Here is an 18,797-nt window from a genome sequence, read left to right as displayed (position 1 = left end):
CTCCAAACCCTTCCCTTTACATTCTTACAAGTTGCATGCTTTATTTCCGCTGCTCATATATGTTACACCCTCGATGCGACTATAGCTCCCACGTGTCGAGGCACGACTTAGAGCCATCATCAATTGAAGGCATATGTCGCAAGTTAGGCAATCTTCACAACATCCCATGTAATAATAATAAAAGGGGAGATAACATAGTTGGCTTACACTCGCCACGTCAATCAAGTACATAAATAACATTACATCATCCAAACACTCATGGCCCGACTACGGCGCCAAAATGAAAGCGAACCCAACATGCGACACGGTCCCAATCACCCCCAACGGGGCACCACTACTGATCATCGGGAAAGGAAACATAGTATCGTTGAGAGTCTTCGTCGAACTCCCACTTGAGCTCGTACGCGTCTCCTGGAGCGGAATCATTAGGCCCTGCATCTGGTGTAATAGTAATCTGTGAGCCACAGGGACTCAGCAATCTCGCACCCTCGCGATCAAGACTATTTGAGCTTATAGGTAAGGCAAGGTAAAATATGAGTGGAGCTGCAGCAAGCGACTAGCAAGTATGGTGGCTAACTTATTCGCAAAAGAGAGCGAGAAGAGGAGGAAAAGCACGAGCGAGATACTAGAGAGTAACCTGCGCAAACATTACTCCAACACCGTGTCCACTTCCCGAACTCCGCCGAGAAGAGGCCATCACGGTAACACACTCGGTTGATTCATTTTAATTTAATTAAGGTTCAAGTTATCTACAACCGGACATTAACAAATTCCCATCTGCCCATAACCGTGGGCACGGCTTTCGAAAGTTCAATCCCTGCAGGGGAGTCCCAACTTAGCCCATGACAAGCTCTCACGGTCAACAAAGGAATAGACCTCCTCCCAAGACGTTCCGATCAAACTCGGTATCTCGGTAACTCAAGACACATCGACAGGTTAAAACAAGACCAGCAACACCACCCGAATGTGCCGACAAATCCCGATAGGAGCTGCACATATCTCTTTCTTAGGGCACACTCAGATAAGCAATCCGTACAACTAAAACCAGCCCTTGAGTTTCCCCGAGGTGGCGCTGCAAGGGGCTCTAGTTTGGACCAACACTCAGAGGAGCACTGGCCCGGGGGGTTAAAATATGATGACCCTTGAGTCTGCAGAACCCAAGGGAAAGAAAAGGCTAGGTGGCAAATGGTAAAACCAAGGTTGGGCATTGCTGGAAAATTTTTAATCGAGGCGAAATATCAAGGGGTTCCCATTATAACCCAACCGCGTAAGGAACGCAAAAATCCGGGAACATAACACCGATATGACGGAAACTAGGGCGGCAAGAGTGGAACAAAACACTAGGCGAGAGGCCGAGCCTTCCACCCTTTACCAAGTATATAGATGCATTAAGATAACATGGCAATATAATGATATCCCAACAAGTAAATGAAAGGTGTTCCAACAAGGAACGGCCTCCAATCCTCACCTGCAACTAGCAACGCTATAAGAGGGGGCTGAGCAAAGCGGAACATAGCCAATCAACGGTTTGCTAGGACAATGGTGGGTTAGAGGTTTGACATGGCAATTTGGGAGGCTTGCAAGCAAGTGGTAGGCATCGTAGCAATGGCATAGCAAAAGAGCGAGCAAACTAGCATAGCAAAGATAGTAGTGATTTCGAGGGTATGATCATCTTGCCTGCACAGTTGTCAGAGTTGACTGAATCCTCAAAAGCAAACTCAACGGGCTCCTCGTTAGTGAACTCGTCTCCCGGATCTACCCAAACAATACAAGCAAGCAACAAGGATACAATCAACCACGTGCAAACTCAATCAACACGATGCAAAGATGATATGCTATGCGGGATGCGATGCAGGATGCAAAATGCAAGATATGACAGGAAATGCATGAACCTGGCCTCAACTTGGAAAACTAAGTGTGCCACTGGAAAGATGAGATGGAATCGCATGAAAACGATATAAAGAACGCCGGAATCGGAGTTACGGTTTGGAAATGGCAAGCGATTCAAAAATGACACCGGCCTGCGATTTACAGCAAGTAGGCATCTAAATGCAACGAAATGAACATGCTACAGCACCCAAACATGGCAACAAAATACATGGCAGGGATGCACACAAGATGCTTAACAAAAGTCTAGCACTGAGCTACGGCCAATTCATCCATTAACAGGTTCAAACAAGCATGGCAAAAACGCAAATGGTAAAACAGATCTCAGACTTAGTGAAATTAACACTTGTCTGGAATTTCAGATCATATAGCCCTCTTCGGAGCAACAAAACAACATGCTACATGACCTGAACATGACAAAGAAAGACATGGCATGGAGCTACTCAACAAGCTTAACAAAAGTCCCTTAGTGACCTTGAGCCAAAAGGGATCACAAAATATACCAACAAGTACACGAACATAGCAAAAACATAATCAGTTTTCAGACTTAGTGAAAACTGGGACATGCTGAAACATAACTCACAAAGGCATGTTTACGAGCTCGATGCACTCACTACCGTGCAAGTCATGGAAAGACAAGCCTACACCCATAAATAAGGCACAAAATACAAGCTAGACATGGCAAGAACAATGGCATAGCATGCACGGATCAACTACAATAACATCGGCAAAATCGCAAACAAGTTGACGATCTGCCCAGATTCGCAACGAAGCAAAACTAGAGCTCGATTGACTCAAGATAGGGTGCTCCATAATTGCAAACAAAGACATGGATCGATAGAGCACTACAATATTAACAAAACTCCCTTACTGATCATCCCCAAAAGAGGCAAGGATCACTAGGAAACAACAAGAACATATGGCATCATGAACTAAACAATCCCAGGACTTAGTGAAAATACTAAGTCCCTGAAAACAGATTTACCGGGTGCCTCACTTTGCAAGCTTGCACAAGTCACCACACACATCCTAAAAATACATGGGTTGCACCTCTGGATAGCTGACAAAACCCTTAACAAAACATATGTAGAACTCACGGGCATATCATGCACACAATAATCATGGCAAAAATGACAAAAGTGCTAAACGGAGTAGCAGATCTGACAATTAACTCAAGTAGCCCTCTTCTAACAGCATTTAGGGCATCAAGATGAGCTCAAATGAAAATGATGCAATGGAATGAAATGATGTACTCTCTGAGATGAACATTTTTATATGCTATACGCCCAAATCGGAGCTACGGATGAAAAGTTACGGAGCCGCGAACAGGAGCATATGGATCAAGAATTTCGGGACTTAGTAAAAAAATCAACCTCTCCTAGGGTTTACTGTAGCTCCCGCGGACCTGGATCTGGGCGCGGCTTCCGAGGCTGGATCCGGCGAGGTCGCTCGCCGGCTACGATGGACGGTGGCGGCCGAAGCTCGCGGTCGCCGGGGTGGCGCCGGAGCGGGGAGCCAGCGAGGAGGAGGATGGAGCAGGGCGGCGCGGGGACCGGTGGCGGCAAGCACGGGCGGCGGCTGGCTCGCGCCGGCGAGGTGGCGGCTGCACCGGCGACGGAGAAGGGCGACGGCGGCTGGCGTGGCGGCGGGCGGCGCGCGGTGGCGCTGGGCGGCGCGGGAGGCGGCGGGCGCGGGCCGGGGAGGGCAGGCGGCGGTGGAGAGCTTTCGGGCCTCGGGGGCCTGGCCCGGGCCGCGCGGGCTTCGGCGGGAGGCGGCGGCTGCGCACCACATGGCGGCGCGGGAGTGGTGGTGGCGGTGTGTCCGGCCCGGACGGAAAATGTGCGGCGCGCGGAGATGCAGTTTTTAGGGTTTTGGGGAGGAAGAAGATCCGAAAACGGAGCGGTGTATATATAGGCATAGAGGGAGTTAGGAGAGTCCAAATGAGGTGCGGTTTCCGGCCACGCGATCTTGATCGAACGCTCTAGGACATGGAGCAGAGTTTGGTGGGTTTTGGGCCAAATTGGAGGGGTGTTGGGCTGCAACACACACGAGGCCTTTTCGGTCCCTCGGTTAACCGTTGGAGTACCAAACGAAGTCCAAATGGTACGAAACTTGACAAGCGGTCTACCGGTAGTAAACCAAAGCCGCTTGGCAAGTCTCGGTCCAATCCGGAAATGTTTAGTCCCCACACACGAAAGAAAGCTAGAAATGACCACCGAAGGAGAACGAAGCACCGGAACGCAAAACGGACAACGGGGAAAATGCTCGAATGCATGAGATGAACACATATGCAAATGCAATGCGCCTGATGACATGATATGAGATGCATGACAACGATAACAACACACGGAGACAAAACCCGAATCCGAGGAAATAAATATAACTTAACGCCGGAAACGGCAAGAGTTGGAGTACAATTAGGGAAAGTTACATCCGGGGTGTTACAATATACTCTTTGCATGCTTGCTTGAATTGTGTTAAGATTGCTTGACTTGTCCAAAGTTGCTAAAATCTGCCAAGAACTAAAATTGGGAAAAGGATAAGTTTTTATTTGGTCAAGTAGTCTAATCACCCCCCTCTAGACATACTTTCGATCCTACAAGTGGTATCAGAGCTTTGGTCTCCATTTGCTTTGATTTCCATAGCTTTTGGTAGTCATAGCCTTGGTTTCACAACCTAGGAGAGTATGGCGTCTAGCGAGGGAAATTACCACCATAGAGGTCCTTACTTTGATGGTACTAATTTTGCTATTTGGAAGCATAAGATGAAAATGCATATTCTTGACATAACCCCGCCGTATGGGCTATTGTGTGTATTGGCTTGCAAGGTGAATTCTTTGATGGGAGAGAACCGTACCGTGAAGCTACCATGGAAGAGTTGAAGATGCTGCAATACAATGCTCAAGCTTGTGATATCCTCTTCAACGGATTGTGCCCCGAAGAATTCAACAAAATCAGCCGTCTTGATAATTTAAAGGAAATTTGGGATACTTTGATTGATATGCACGAAGGTACCGACTCCGTCAAGGAACCCAAGTTGGATGTGCTTCAAATTCAGCTTGACAAGTTCAAAATGAAGGATGGTGAAGGTGTCGCTGAAATGTACTCTAGGCTTGCTCTTATCAGAAATGAGATCGTCGGCTTAGGAAGTGAAGAGATGACCAACAAATTCATCATCAAGAAGATCCTAAGAGCTTTGTATGGAAAATATGATACCGTATGCACATTGATCCAAATGATGCCCAATTACAAAGATCTCAAGCCAACAGAAGTCATTAGAAGAATTGTTGCTCATGAGATGTCACTCAAGGATAAGGAGGACCTCCATAACAAGTCAAGTGGTGGTTACAAAGCCTCATGTGAAGCACCCACATCATCAAGTGAGAAACAAACCTTTAATGAAGAATTGAGCCTAATGGTGAAGAACTTCAACAAGTTCTACAAGAGTAGAAGCAAAGAGAGAAGTTTCCAGTCAAGGTCCTACAATGACAAAAGATCTACTAGTCGAGAGCGAAATTGCTACAATTATGGAAGACTCGAACACTATTCCAATGAGTGTACGGCACCCTACAAGAGAAGAGAAGATTCTCCAAAAAGAAGAAGTAGAAGAGAAGAATCACCATCAAGAGAGAGAAAGAGTAGAGATGATCGTTATGAACGAAGAACATCCCGGAGAAGCAAGGATTCGGAAAGAAAGGACAAGTCATCAAGGAGCTACACAAAACGAAGACATCAAGCTCATGTTGGTGAATGGGTATCCGGCTCCGACTCCGACAATCACTTCGAGAGAAGCTATCACTCCGACTCCGAATATACTCAAGATGAAGGTGTTGCCGGTCTAGCACTTGTGTCAACCAACTCCTACGACATATTTGATTCACCAAATGAACGACTTGGAAGATGCTTCATGGCTAAAGGCCCAAAGGTATCACACCCCGAGTATGTTGATTTCAATAGTGATGAAGATGACTTGTTAGGTGATGATGATTTACTTGTTGACAACTCTAGTGATGAATACTATGATGAAACATCAATTAATCATGCTAATCAAGATAAAATGAATGACAATGATAAGGAGAAGATTGAGTTTCTAACTAAAGAACTAAACACTCTTAAGTTAGCTCATGAAACAATCTTAGGAGATCATCGAGAACTTTTAAGGACTCATGAGAAATTACATTTTGAAAAGCTCAACCTTGAGCAAGAGCATGAGTTCTTAAAGGCAATCAATTATGATCTACGCAAGAAAAGTTCTTCTTACATTGCCAAGCGTTTACTCTTATCCACTCACATGCCTCAAGTCAAGTATAGTAACAAGAACAAGAAAGATTCTTCCTCTAGTAGTGACAATAATCATGCTAAATCCAATGTTGTTGCTTCTAGTAGTTCTCTTGATTCCACTAATGATTCTCTTAGCCAAGTTACACTTGAGCAAGAAAATAGCTTATTGAAGGGAATTATAGAGAAAGGTGTTTACAAGAGCCTTGCTGGGAGTAAGAAATTCGAGGAAATTTTACGCAAGCAAGGAAGGCACCGGAAGAACCAAGGTGTTGGTTTTGAATGAAAGTTCAATGCCAATGGAGTTGAGTGGGAAGAAGATCAATACCCCAAGACGAAGTTTGTTCCTCAACAAGAGAAGTATGGTCCTACTTCCTTCAAAGAGACACAAGCTCAAGATGATCTTCCACCACAAGACCACAAGCAAAAAGACAAGGATAAGCTTCAAGAGGAAATTGATGCATTTGAAGAAGCACCCAAGGCCTTGGTCAAGTGGGTTCCCAAGACTACATCAAGTTCTACTTTATCAAGTACGACTACAACTCCAAGGATTCCCGTCAAGATGATGTGGATCCCGAAGAAGAAGAACTAGAGAGTTCCTGAGGGTGACTCCACCAACATGCTTCACTCTTATCATTTTGGCAAGAACAAGTGCAATCAACTTCCACATCTTGCACTAGTTCAAGGAGTCACAAACCCTCTTGTTGGTAAGACAAGGGACAAGGTAACCTAATGCTTTCATAGACATCATCTTGTGTGTGCATCACTCTATGTCTATGGATATCCTTGTTTGTTCCTTGTGGGACTAACCCGTGTAGGTATTGAAAGTGCAACTCACTCCAAAGGTTTGCTCCAAATGATCTACATAAACATTGAGCATCCACATCTTCAACACCTACATGAAGTCATCATCGACAAAACCCAAGGTTAGTTCATCCCTCTTAGGGGGGATCTCACATCTAGGGGGAGCTTTACTCTAAAATTGAGCTAAAGCAAATCTAATGGTGTGAACACAACAACACTTTATGTAAAAGTGGTAACCCCACTTGTGCTTAAATGATGAGTATGACCTATGATCAAATGTTCTCATTTGACTCCTAAGTAAATATACTCATATATAGATGACCTAGTCATCGCCAATTGCATGATAGATGCTAGAATTGGTTGTACATGCTTTGCCACATATTTCATTTGCCATTTTATTGTGTGAGCATGTTGGTTGCATAATTTACTCATTCAAGGACATCCACTTGTTGTTTTGATTGCTTGGTTCCTTTTTCTTTTGCCAAGTGGATGGACAAGAATGCCTAAGAACCTTCTCTAGCTATCTATGATTTTCTTGTCTCAAACTCTATTCATGCTACATCACAAAGTTTGATCAAGTCAGATTCGAACCAATCTGTGTGAGGAGCACTCGGAGTCCCCGATTCGTCATAGACTTAAACTTCCAAAACTTCTTTGTGCGAACGGTCTAACCGATTCATCCATTTCGGTCATACCAAGATCACTAAGTCGATCTAGGTTTTCAATCTCGGTGCAACCGATTTGAACTTTTCAGTCACACCGAGTTGTAGTAATTGTTTGCAGTTATGCATCTCGGTGCTACCGAGTTGTTCCACTCGGTCACACCGACAGGGTCAGGCTATATATATCCCTAGGCCAAAATTTGGAAAATTTTCCAAACATCTTTGCCCGCGCTCAGCTTGCTCTACCTCCCTGGGTCTCCGGATCGTCCTCCTCATCGCCAGATGCCTCCCGCCGCTGGTCTCCGCCGCTGTCAACGGAAATCGTCTCCGTCGTTGCCGCCGTAGCAGGTCCATCGCCGCACTTAGGGTATGGACTTGATCCTTGTGCCAATCTCACTCCAATTCCTAGCACATTGTTTTGCCAGTATCTTGCCACGATTGAGATCACTCTATCCAGCGAAATCACTCTGCAATTTAGTTGTGGATTGAAAATTTAGGGTTAGGTTTTCGCCAAAATCATCTCGGACCAACCAAGTTGTTGAAATCGGTTCCACCGATTTGGCTAAGGCCATTGCACAGGTGATTCTCGGTCTGACCGAGAATTGCAAATCGGTGTGATCGAGTTCAATTTTTTGTGAAACCCTAGCGGTCTTGGTGCCACCGAACTGTGACTCGGTCTGACCGAGTTCACTAGTTTAGGTTCCAAAAGCTTCTTCGGTATCACCGAGTTCTCAAATCGGTAGATCTGAAATGCTTTCTATGGAAAACTAAAACTAAGTTTTTAACCCATTCTTTTGCAAAAACCTCTGTACTTTGTGATGCTCATCCAATCTACCTCATCTATAATCTATTCACAAGGTCTGCTGTCAGTGTTTGCATCATGTTAGATCAGAGTAACAGTCAGAACAAGTCTGAGGAGCAAGTTCACATAAGTGAGGGCACTGGTCCCTCTAGAAGCTTTGATGAGGGAAGCAGGAGTACACCCAGCAACTTGCCTAAGGCAGCCACCAGGACCAGAAAGAAGAGAACCTCAGATTCTGAGGATGAGGACTACGTGGCTGTTGAGGAAGAGGCCGTCTCAAAGAGGAAAGTCCTGAAAAAGTAATATGGCACAACTGCTGCCACTAAGTCAGGAATAAAGACAAAGATTTCTGCCAAGAGAGTTCCTATGTCAAAGGCCATAACATCCACTCAAGAAACTTTGGGATCTGCACCCAAAGAACAGGTTGTGGCAGAGAAGAAAAGGAAGGAAAGGGTCAAGAAGATCACTGCCAGAGTGCTTGGCAGATCATGAATTATGAGAGATTCTGAAGAAGAGGAATAGGAAGAGGATGCAACACTAGCACCCAAAGCTCAAAAGCTTATGGGAGATGCAATTAAGGCAGGGGATGGTCCATCTAAGCCCAAAACTGCTCCTAAGACTGCTGCTCCAGCTCTAAAGCCAAAACCCAAGAAGAGCACCAGGAACATCCCTGCTGAGGAGAAGAACAAGGCCCTAGTGCCTCAAGCTGCTGAAGAAGAACAGGATTCTGTTGTTTTTAGGAAGTTGAAGCCCAAGATCCCTGATCACAATGATGCACGCCCAGTTGCAGAGAATATGAAAATCAGGAAGGATTCAGGATTGAGGCTATGGAGAGAGTCTGATCCATATGCAACCAGGAGAAGGACTGCTGTGGACTACAGGTTCCATACAAAGGAACAACATGACTTCTATGAGACAGTGTTTCTTGACAAGAAGCCCATAGTGTGTGACATGAGATGGGTTGATTGGGAATTCATTGAGGAAAATGAGGATCACTTCCCTGGGATAGCTTCAAGGCATGTGGAGTGTATGAGTTTGTGGCTCAGAAGCTCACAAAGTGGAATGATGAGCTTATTATGCAATTCTACTCCACAACTCATTTCTACCCAGATGGACGGATTGCTGGATGTCTCAAGGTACTAGGTACCAGTCAACAGTTGAAGAATGGGCAAATTTGATCAATGCTCCTGAGGAGAATGAAGATGACTTGGATGTCTATGCCAAGAAGAAGAAGGATCACAACACCATACAGAGAGATCCTAGATGCTGCTCTTGAGACACACAAATTTGGATCAGTACATTACCTTCTGTCAGGTTTGCCAACAATCAACTGGATCCTCAGGCACACTCTATTGCCAAAGTCAGGTGATCACTAGATGATCAGAGGCCATGCAATTAACCTGCTTCACATATTTGATGTGCCTCAAAAGTTCAAAGTCATGAGCCTAATTGTGGATACCATAAAGAGAACAACTGCAGATCAGAAGAGAAGTTGTGGGTATGCCCCACAGATCCAAGAGCTAATCAACTCCAAGATGGGCACTGGCACATATCTCTTGGACAAGGAACATATGCCCATCTACCCAGACTTTGAGGACAACATTGTGGTGATGGATGAGAATGAACCATCTTCTGTGCAAGCACAAGTAAAGAGGGAGAAGGCAAGGACTGAAAAGGCTGCAAAGATGCCAACCATTGATGAGGCATCTTAGTATTTTCCGAAGAGCAAGCATGATTAGCTTGGCTACTTGATTGCCTCCACTCTGAGGATTGAGAAGGGATTGGCCACCCTGACTCAAAACCAGGAGAGCTTGGAGAGGATCATGGAGCAAAAGTTCTATGATTTAGATGTGAAGGTCACAGAGATATAGTCAGTTGTTGAGCAACTTCAGGATGAAGTGCAGGAGAAGAAGGGCAAGTCTACTTCTGATGCTTTTGCTAGAGTGCCCAGAGGACAGAGATCTGCTGCAGTGCCAGTTATAGACACCAGAGCAACTTCATCTGCACTAGCTACAACTTCAGTGCCACCAGCTCCAGCACCCACTTCACCAGCTCCATCTATATCAACTGATGCCTTCGTCCTTGGAGTTTTATCTACACCACCACCTGAAGACCAAGCCTGAGAGTCAATCTAGCACTATGCATTTTTTATGAACTTTTTGGTAACTTGTTGCCAAAGGGGGAGAAAATGTATAGATAATAGGCTTCGAGAGAGAGTGTTGCTCTTTGTTCTCTCTTGTTTTTTGGTGGTTGAACTTTGGTATTTGCTTGTTTGGGATACTTTATGCTTTTGTGTGATACTTGGATGATCATGTGTTTGATCATATGCTACCTTAATGCTTGTTGGATGACATTATCCTTTTATATCCCCATATGATCATTCACTTTGCTTGGTGATGAGTGCATGTATTTAATTATTATCATTTTGAGCGCTCCACCAAGATGTATGTGACATGGAAGAGTAACCCATGATCCTAACTCATTGTGCATTTGCAGTCCAAAGAAAATCTTAAACTATGCACAAATTTAGGGGGAGCTCTTGCTTTTCACATACTTCTCAAAGCGACAATGTTTTCACTCTTATTATCATTTGTCGAAACTTTGATCTATATGTTGTCATCAATTACCAAAAAGGGGGAGATTGAAAGTGCAACTATCCCTAGGTGGTTTTGGTAATTCCTAACAACATATAGCTCATTGAGCTAATGCTATTTCAAGATTAATATCTCAGGAAAGCTCAATGATTGACATGGCATGGATGAGAAAAGTGGACCCCTCAAAATGCTAAGGACAAAAGGATTGGATCAAGCTCAAAGCTCAAGACTCTACATTTTATATTTTAGTGATCCAAGATCACATTGAGTCTATAGGAAAAGCCAATACTATCAAGGAGGGATGAGGTGTTGCTTAATGAGCCTCTTGCTCAAAATGCTTAGTGATATGCTCCAAAGCCCTCAACTACTTTATCACATCCACATATGACCTAAACCAAAAGTCAAACTCGGCCCCACAAATTCTTTCTATCCGGCGCCACCGAGTTCAGATGTCATAGCCACTGCCACAAACCCTAGGCAAATCAGTCTCACCGATAGGGATCTCGGTCTCACCGAGATGGGATTGTAATCTCTCTGTTTCCCTTCGTAACTTTTTGGTCCCACCGAGATGAGCGATCAGTCACACCGAGATTGCAATGCAAACTCTCTATTTCCCTTTCGTAACATTTTGGTCTCACCGAAATGAGCGAATCGGTCCCACCGAGTTTACCTGATCAACTCTCTGGTTAGCTTATTACCAAAATCGGTCTCACCGAGTTTGTGTAATCGGTCTCACCAAGATTACGTTATGCCCTAACCCTAACCATATCGGTCCTACCGAGTTGCATGTCGGTCCCACCGAAAATCCTAACGGTCACTAGATTTGCTGAATCAGTCCGACCGAGTTTATCAATTCGGTCCCATCGAGATTGGCAAGTTGTGTGTAACGGTTAGATTTTGTGTGGAGGCTATATATACCCCTCCACCTCCTCTTCATTCGTGGAGAGAGCCATCAGAACAAACCTACACTTCCAACTTACTTTTTCTGAGAGAGAACCACCTACACTTGTGTTTAGGCCAAGATATTCCATTCTTACCATATGAATATTGATCTCTAGCCTTCCCCAAGTTGCTTTCCACTCAAATCTTCTTTCCACCAAATCCATATCCTGTGAGAGAGAGTTGAGTGTTGGGGAGACTATCATTTGAAGCACAAGAGCAAGGAGTTCATCATCAACACACCATTTGTTACTTCTTGGAGAGTGGTGTCTCCTAGATTGGCTAGGTGTCACTTGGGAGCCTCCGACAAGATTGTGGAGTTGAACAAGGAGTTTGTAAGGGCAAGGAGATCGCCTACTTCATGAAAGATCTACCGCTAGTGAGGCAAGTCCTTCATGGGCGACGGCCATGGTGGGATAGACAAGGTTGCTTCTTCATGGACCCTTCGTGAGTGGAGCCCACCGTGGACTCGCGCAGCCGTTACCCTTCGTGGGTTGAAGTCTCCATCAACGTGGATGTACGATAGCACCACCTATCGGAACCACGGCAAAAACATTCGTGTCTCCTATTGTGGTTGAATCCTCCAAACCCTTCCCTTTATATTCTTGCAAGTTGCATGCTTTACATTCCGCTGCTCATATACTCTTTGCATGCTTTCTTGAATTGTGTTAAGATTGCTTGACTGGTCCAAAGTTCCTAAAATCTGCCGAGAACTAAAATTGGGAAAAGGATAAGTTTTTATTTGGTCAAGTAGTTTAATCACCCCCCCTCTAGACATACTTTCGATCGTACAACAGGTATTCTATTCCTCAGTCCAAAACATATGCAAGAAGCAAATAAATCTATGAGAGAGAAAGGTATTAAATCTGAAGATGTTAAGAATGATGCGGAGCATCCTATGGACATCACCATGTCAAGAGTCCGTTTGGCAAGTGACACGTGCGGCATCTAATTCACATACATAAAGGTGAATCATCTCCTTTACACGTGCTCACTTGACCCCTTCGAGGATGGTATACTACTTGACACTTCTCTCGTGTGCATGCATAGGTATTATCAGAGCTTCACGGATGTTGTGGAGGAGTGCAAGCGCCAAGGAACAACTACACCATCCGCGAGGGAAGCCTGGAAGCGATGAGGAAAGAAGACAGAGAAAATTCCCAGGACCTGGACATCCGACCCTGGCCCGGACATCCGGCCCCTGAAGATGTCAACAACACCAGCAGCCCTGCATCCGAAGTGCTACAGGCCCAGACATCCGGCGTCAGCCCCGGACATCCGGCGCCTCATCAACACCCGGACATCCGACCTCGCACCCAAAAATCTGGACAAGCCATTCCAGAGAGCATCGTGACCAGCTCCGTTGGCCCGGACATCCGGCCTACCAGCCCGGACATCCGGCTCCCCGTGAAGCCCCGGACATCCGGCCCGATGCCCGGACATCCGGCCCTCCCTGCTTGCGTGCAGTGCTTCTGGGATGAGGCCCATGTACCCCTTCGCCCCTTAGACTATATACTTCCCCTCCACCTATGTTTTAGGGTTATCAAAGTAGTAGCTCACTAGAGATAGAGATTTGCTCATCCATTACGGATCTACTCCACAAGAAAGACCGCGACCCGTCTTTGGAGAAGATCCACCTTGGATTCAAGACCCACGTGTGGGAAGATCCTTCTAGGATTCAAGCCCCCATATCCTTTGGATTTGGGATGAAGTCTACCATCAAGACCTCCTCATGGAGATGAACCTGACCTTGTATCTTTCCCTTTGTTGTTCATGTACCTTGTGGATCTTGTGTGTTTGATTGTCTAGTGGATGTGTGATTGGACTTGTTCTTGAGTGTTTCCCCTTGTGTGTTCTCTCCATTCTTCTCCATGTTCTTCGTGGGATCCGCACCTTTCGTGAAAGATCGCCGTATAGGGTTCCACCCTACATCATCTTGGTATCATGAGCCACGTTGATCACGTTTTCTAGCCTAGTTTTGTTTATGTTGTTTCTAATTGGAAATCCCCACCAAAAATAGCCCCCAAATTTGTTTTGTGATTTGTTGGTTTGATGATGTTTTGTTGATTTTGATCCATGGATTTGCTTGGTTTCGAGGGGATCTAGCATCTCCCCATGTTTCCCCACCTTCCATCCATGAAATCTCTCCAATTTTGACCTTGGAATCATCAATTTCTGCCCCCAATTCAAAAATTTGCACCCCAAACGAGATCTGGAATCGTCGGGCCAGACATCCTGGCCATCGGGCCGGACATCCAGGCCCCAAGCCGGACATCTGGCTCCTGGAGCACAAAATCCGCATGGTTTTGGACATACACCCCCGGATATCCGGCCCGTGGGATTTCAGCCTTCCCCGTTTCACCGTTTTGTCCATAACTAATTCATCCGGAGTCCGATTTTCACGTTCTTTAGCTCGTTGAAAAGCTCTTGACATCCCCCTTCCCACAAAACTACTACCATCACCATTTGACTCCATCAAATTTTGTAAATTTGTCATCTTTGCCTAGGGCTTCCACCACAACCTCCGCCTAACCACCACCGACTTCCGCAACCTAACCAATTTTGTTCCTTATAGAATTTGTGGTTGCTTGAGTAGTGATTCGAGTCTCCTAAGGTGTTTAGGATACTTAGGGACAATTTCTTCTTCATCAACCACCAGCACCACCATAACTCCTGCATAGGCTTGACCACCATACACTTCCGCCATACCAACTTAACCCAATTTTGTTTGTGTTGTGAGTTGTGTCTCCTAAGGTGTTTCGGCTACTTAGGGACCGTGCTTCCAACTCCGACACCGTGTATAGCCAACCTTGCCCTCCACTTCCGCATTGCCTACCCGCAAAACCCATCATTGTATTTCCGCAATCCCATTGAGCTTCTGCAACACCACCACCGCATTCCGCTACCACCATTTGACATTTGACATTTGAAATTTTGAGTTCGCGGTTTTCCGTTTCCTAAGGTGTTTCGGCTATTTAGGGACGAGTCTCCATCATCTTGGTATCTCCATCAAGATCACCGCCACTCATTATCACCGTGGACGGTTGAAGGAAATATGCCGAAGAGGCAATAATAAAGTTATTATTTATTTCCTTATATCATGATAAATGTTTATTATTCATGCGAGAATTGTATTAACCGGAAACATAATACATGTGTGAATACATAGACAAACACAGTGTCACTAGTATGCCTCTACTTGACTAGCTCATTGATCAAAGATGGTTAAGTTTCCTAACCATTGACATGGGTTGTCATTTGATTAACGGGATCACACTATTAGGAGAATGATGTGATTGACTTGACCCATTCCGTTAGCTTAACACCCGAACGTTTAGTATGTTGCTATTGCTTTCTTCATGACTTATACATGTTCCTATGACTATGAGACTATGCAACTCCCATTTACCAGAGGAACACTTTGTGTCCTACCAAACGTCACAACGTAACTGGGTGATTATAAAGGTACTCTACAGGTGTCTCCGAAGGTACTTGTTGGGTTGGCATATTTCGAGATTAGGATTTGTCACTCCGATTGTCGGAGAGGTATCTCTGGTCCCTCTTGGTAATGCACATCACTTAAGCCTTGCCAGCATTGCAACTAATGAGTTAGTTACGGGATGATGTATTACGAAACGAGTAAAGAGACATGTCGGTAACGAGATTTAACAAGGTATTGAGATACCAACGATCGAATCTCGGGCAAGTAACATACCGATGACAAAGGGAACAACGTATGTTGTTATGCGATCTGACCGATAAAGATCTTCGTAGAATATGTGGGAGCCAATATGAACATCCAGGTTCCGCTATTGTTATTGACCGGAGACATGTCTCGGTCATGTCTACATAGTTCTCGAACCCGTAGGGTCCGCACGCTTAATGTTTTGATGACAGTTATATTATGAGTTTATATGTTTTGATGTACCGAAGGTTGTTCGGAGTCCCGGGTGTGATCACGGACATGACGAGGAGTCTCGAAATGGTTGAGACATGAAGATTGATATATTGGAAGCCTATGTTTGGATATCGGAATTGTTCCGGGTGAAATCGGGATTTTACCAGAGTACCGGGTGGTTACCGGAACCCCCCGGGGACTTAATGGGCCTTAGTGGGCCTTGGTGGAAAGAGAGGAGAGGCGGCCAGGGCATCGGCCGCGCCCCCTCCCCCCTAGTCCGAATAGGACAAGGAGAGGGGGGCGGCGCCCCCCTTCCTTCTTCTCCTCCACCTCTTTCCCCTCTCTCTCCTATTCCAACAAGGAAAAGGGGGGGAGTCCTACTCCCGGTAGGAGTAGGACTCCTTCTGACGCGCCCCTCTCTAGGCCGGCCGCACCCCCTTGCTTCTTTATATACAGGGGCAGGGGGCACCCCATAGACACAACATTTGATCGTTTGATCTTTTAGCCGTGTGCGGTGCCCCCCTCCACCATAGTCTACCTCGATAATACTGTAGCGGTGCTTAGGCGAAGCCCTGCGTCGGTAGAACATCATCATCGTCACCACGCCGTCGTGCTGACGAAACTCTCCCTCAACACTCGGCTGGTTCGGAGTTTAAGGGACATCATCGGGCAGAACGTGTGCTGAACTCGGAGGTGCCATACGTTCGGTACTTGATTGGTCGGATTGTGAAGACGTACCACTACATCAACCGCGTTGTGCTAACGCTTCTGCTTTCGGTCTACGAGGGTACGTAGACAACACTCTCCCCTCTCGTTGCTATGCATCACCATGATCTTGCGTGTGCGTAGGATTTTTTTTTGAAATTACTATGTTCCCCAACAGTGGCATCCGAGCCAGGTTTTATCCGTAGATGTCATATGCACGAGTAGAACACAAGTGAGTTGTGGGCAATATAAGTCATACTGCTTACCAGCATGTCATACTTTGGTTCGGCGGTATTGTTGGATGAAGCGGCCCGGACCGACATTACGCGTATGCTTACGCGAGACTGGTTCTACCGACGTGCTTTGCACACAGGTGGCTGGCGGGTGTCAGTTTCTCCAACTTTAGTTGAACCGAGTGTGGCTACGCCCGGTCCTTGCGAAGGTTAAAACAGCACCAACTTGACAAACTATCGTTGTGGTTTTGATGCGTAGGTAAGAACAGTTCTTTCTAAGCCCTAAGCAGCCACGTAAAATTTGCAACAACAAAGTAGAGGACGTCTAACTTGTTTTTGCAGGGCATGTTGTGATGTGATATGGTCAAGACATGATGCTAAATTTTATTGTATGAGATGATCATGTTTTGTAACCGAGTTATCGGCAACTGGTAGGAGCCATATGGTTGTCGCTTTATTGTATGCAATGCAATCTCCCTGTAATGCTTTACTTTATCACTAAGCGGTAGCGATAGTCGTGGAAGCATAAGATTGGCGAGACGATAACGATGCTACGATGGTGATCAAGGTGTCGCGCCGGTGACGATGGTGATCATGACGGTGCTTCGGAGATGGAGATCACAAGCACAAGATGATGATGGCCATATCATATCACTTATATTGATTGCATGTGATGTTTATGTTTTATGCATCTTATCTTGCTTTGATTGACGGTAGCATTATAGGATGATCCCTCACTAAATTATCAAAGTATAAATGTTCTCCCTGAGTATGCACCGTTGCGAAAGTTCGTCGTGCTGAGACACCACGTGATGATCAGGTGTGATAGGCTCTATGTTCAAGTACAACAGGTGCAAAATAGTTGCACATGCGGAATACTCAAGTTAAACTTGACGAGCCTAGCATATAACAGATATGGTCTCGGAACACGGAGACCGAAAGGTCGAGCGTGAATCATATAGTAGATATGATCAACATAGTGATGTTCACCGTTGATACTACTCCATCTCACATGATGATCGGACATGGTTTAGTTGATATGGATCACGTAATCACTTAGAGGATTAGAGGGATGTCTATCTAAGTGGGAGTTCTTAAATAATATGATTAATTGAACTTAAATTTATCATGAACTTAGTACCTGATAGTATCTTGCTTGTCTATGTTGATTGTAGATAGATGGCCCATGTTGTTGTTCCGTTGAATTGTAATGTGTTCCTTGAGAAAGCAAAGTTGAAAGATGATGCTAGCAATTACACGGACTGGGTCCGTAACTTGAGGATTATCCTCATTGCTGCTCAGAAGAATTACGTCCTGGAAGCACCACTAGGTGTACCACCTGCACCAGCAACTGCAGACACTGTGAATGCCTGACAGACACGTGTTGATGACTACTCGATAGTTCAGTGTGCCATGCTTTACGACTTAGAACCGAGACTTCAACAACGTTTTGAACGTCATGGAGCATATGAGATGTTCCAGGAGTTGAAGTTAATATTTCAAAAGAATGCCCGGATTGAGAGATATGAAGTCTTCGATAAGTTCTACAGCTGCAAGATGGAGGAGAATAGTTCTGTCAGTGAGCATATACTCAAGATGTCTGGGTACTGCAATCACTTGATTCAACTGGGAGTTAATCTTCCGGATGATAGCGTCATTGACAGAAGGCTACATGAGCATATACTCCAATCACTGCCACCAAGCTACAAGAGCTTCGTGATGAACTATAATATGCAAGGGATGGATAAGACAATTCCCGAGCTCTTCGCAATGCTAAAGGCAGTGGAGGTAGAAATCAAGAAGGAGCATCAAGTGTTGATGGTCAATAAGACCACCAGTTTCAAGAAAAAGGGCAAAGGGAAGAAGAAGGGGAACTTCAAGAAGAACAGCAAGCAAGTTGCTGCTCAGGAGAAGAAACCCAAGTCTGGACCTAAGCCTGAGACTGAGTGCTTCTACTACAAGCAGACTGGTCACTGGAAGCGGAACTGCCCCAAGT

Source organism: Triticum aestivum, chromosome 5A (assembly GCF_018294505.1).
Source record: "Triticum aestivum cultivar Chinese Spring chromosome 5A, IWGSC CS RefSeq v2.1, whole genome shotgun sequence".
NCBI classification, from domain to species: domain Eukaryota; kingdom Viridiplantae; phylum Streptophyta; class Magnoliopsida; order Poales; family Poaceae; genus Triticum; species Triticum aestivum.
The sequence above is the reverse complement of the archived record's forward strand: the minus strand, read 5'-3'. Positions refer to the sequence as shown.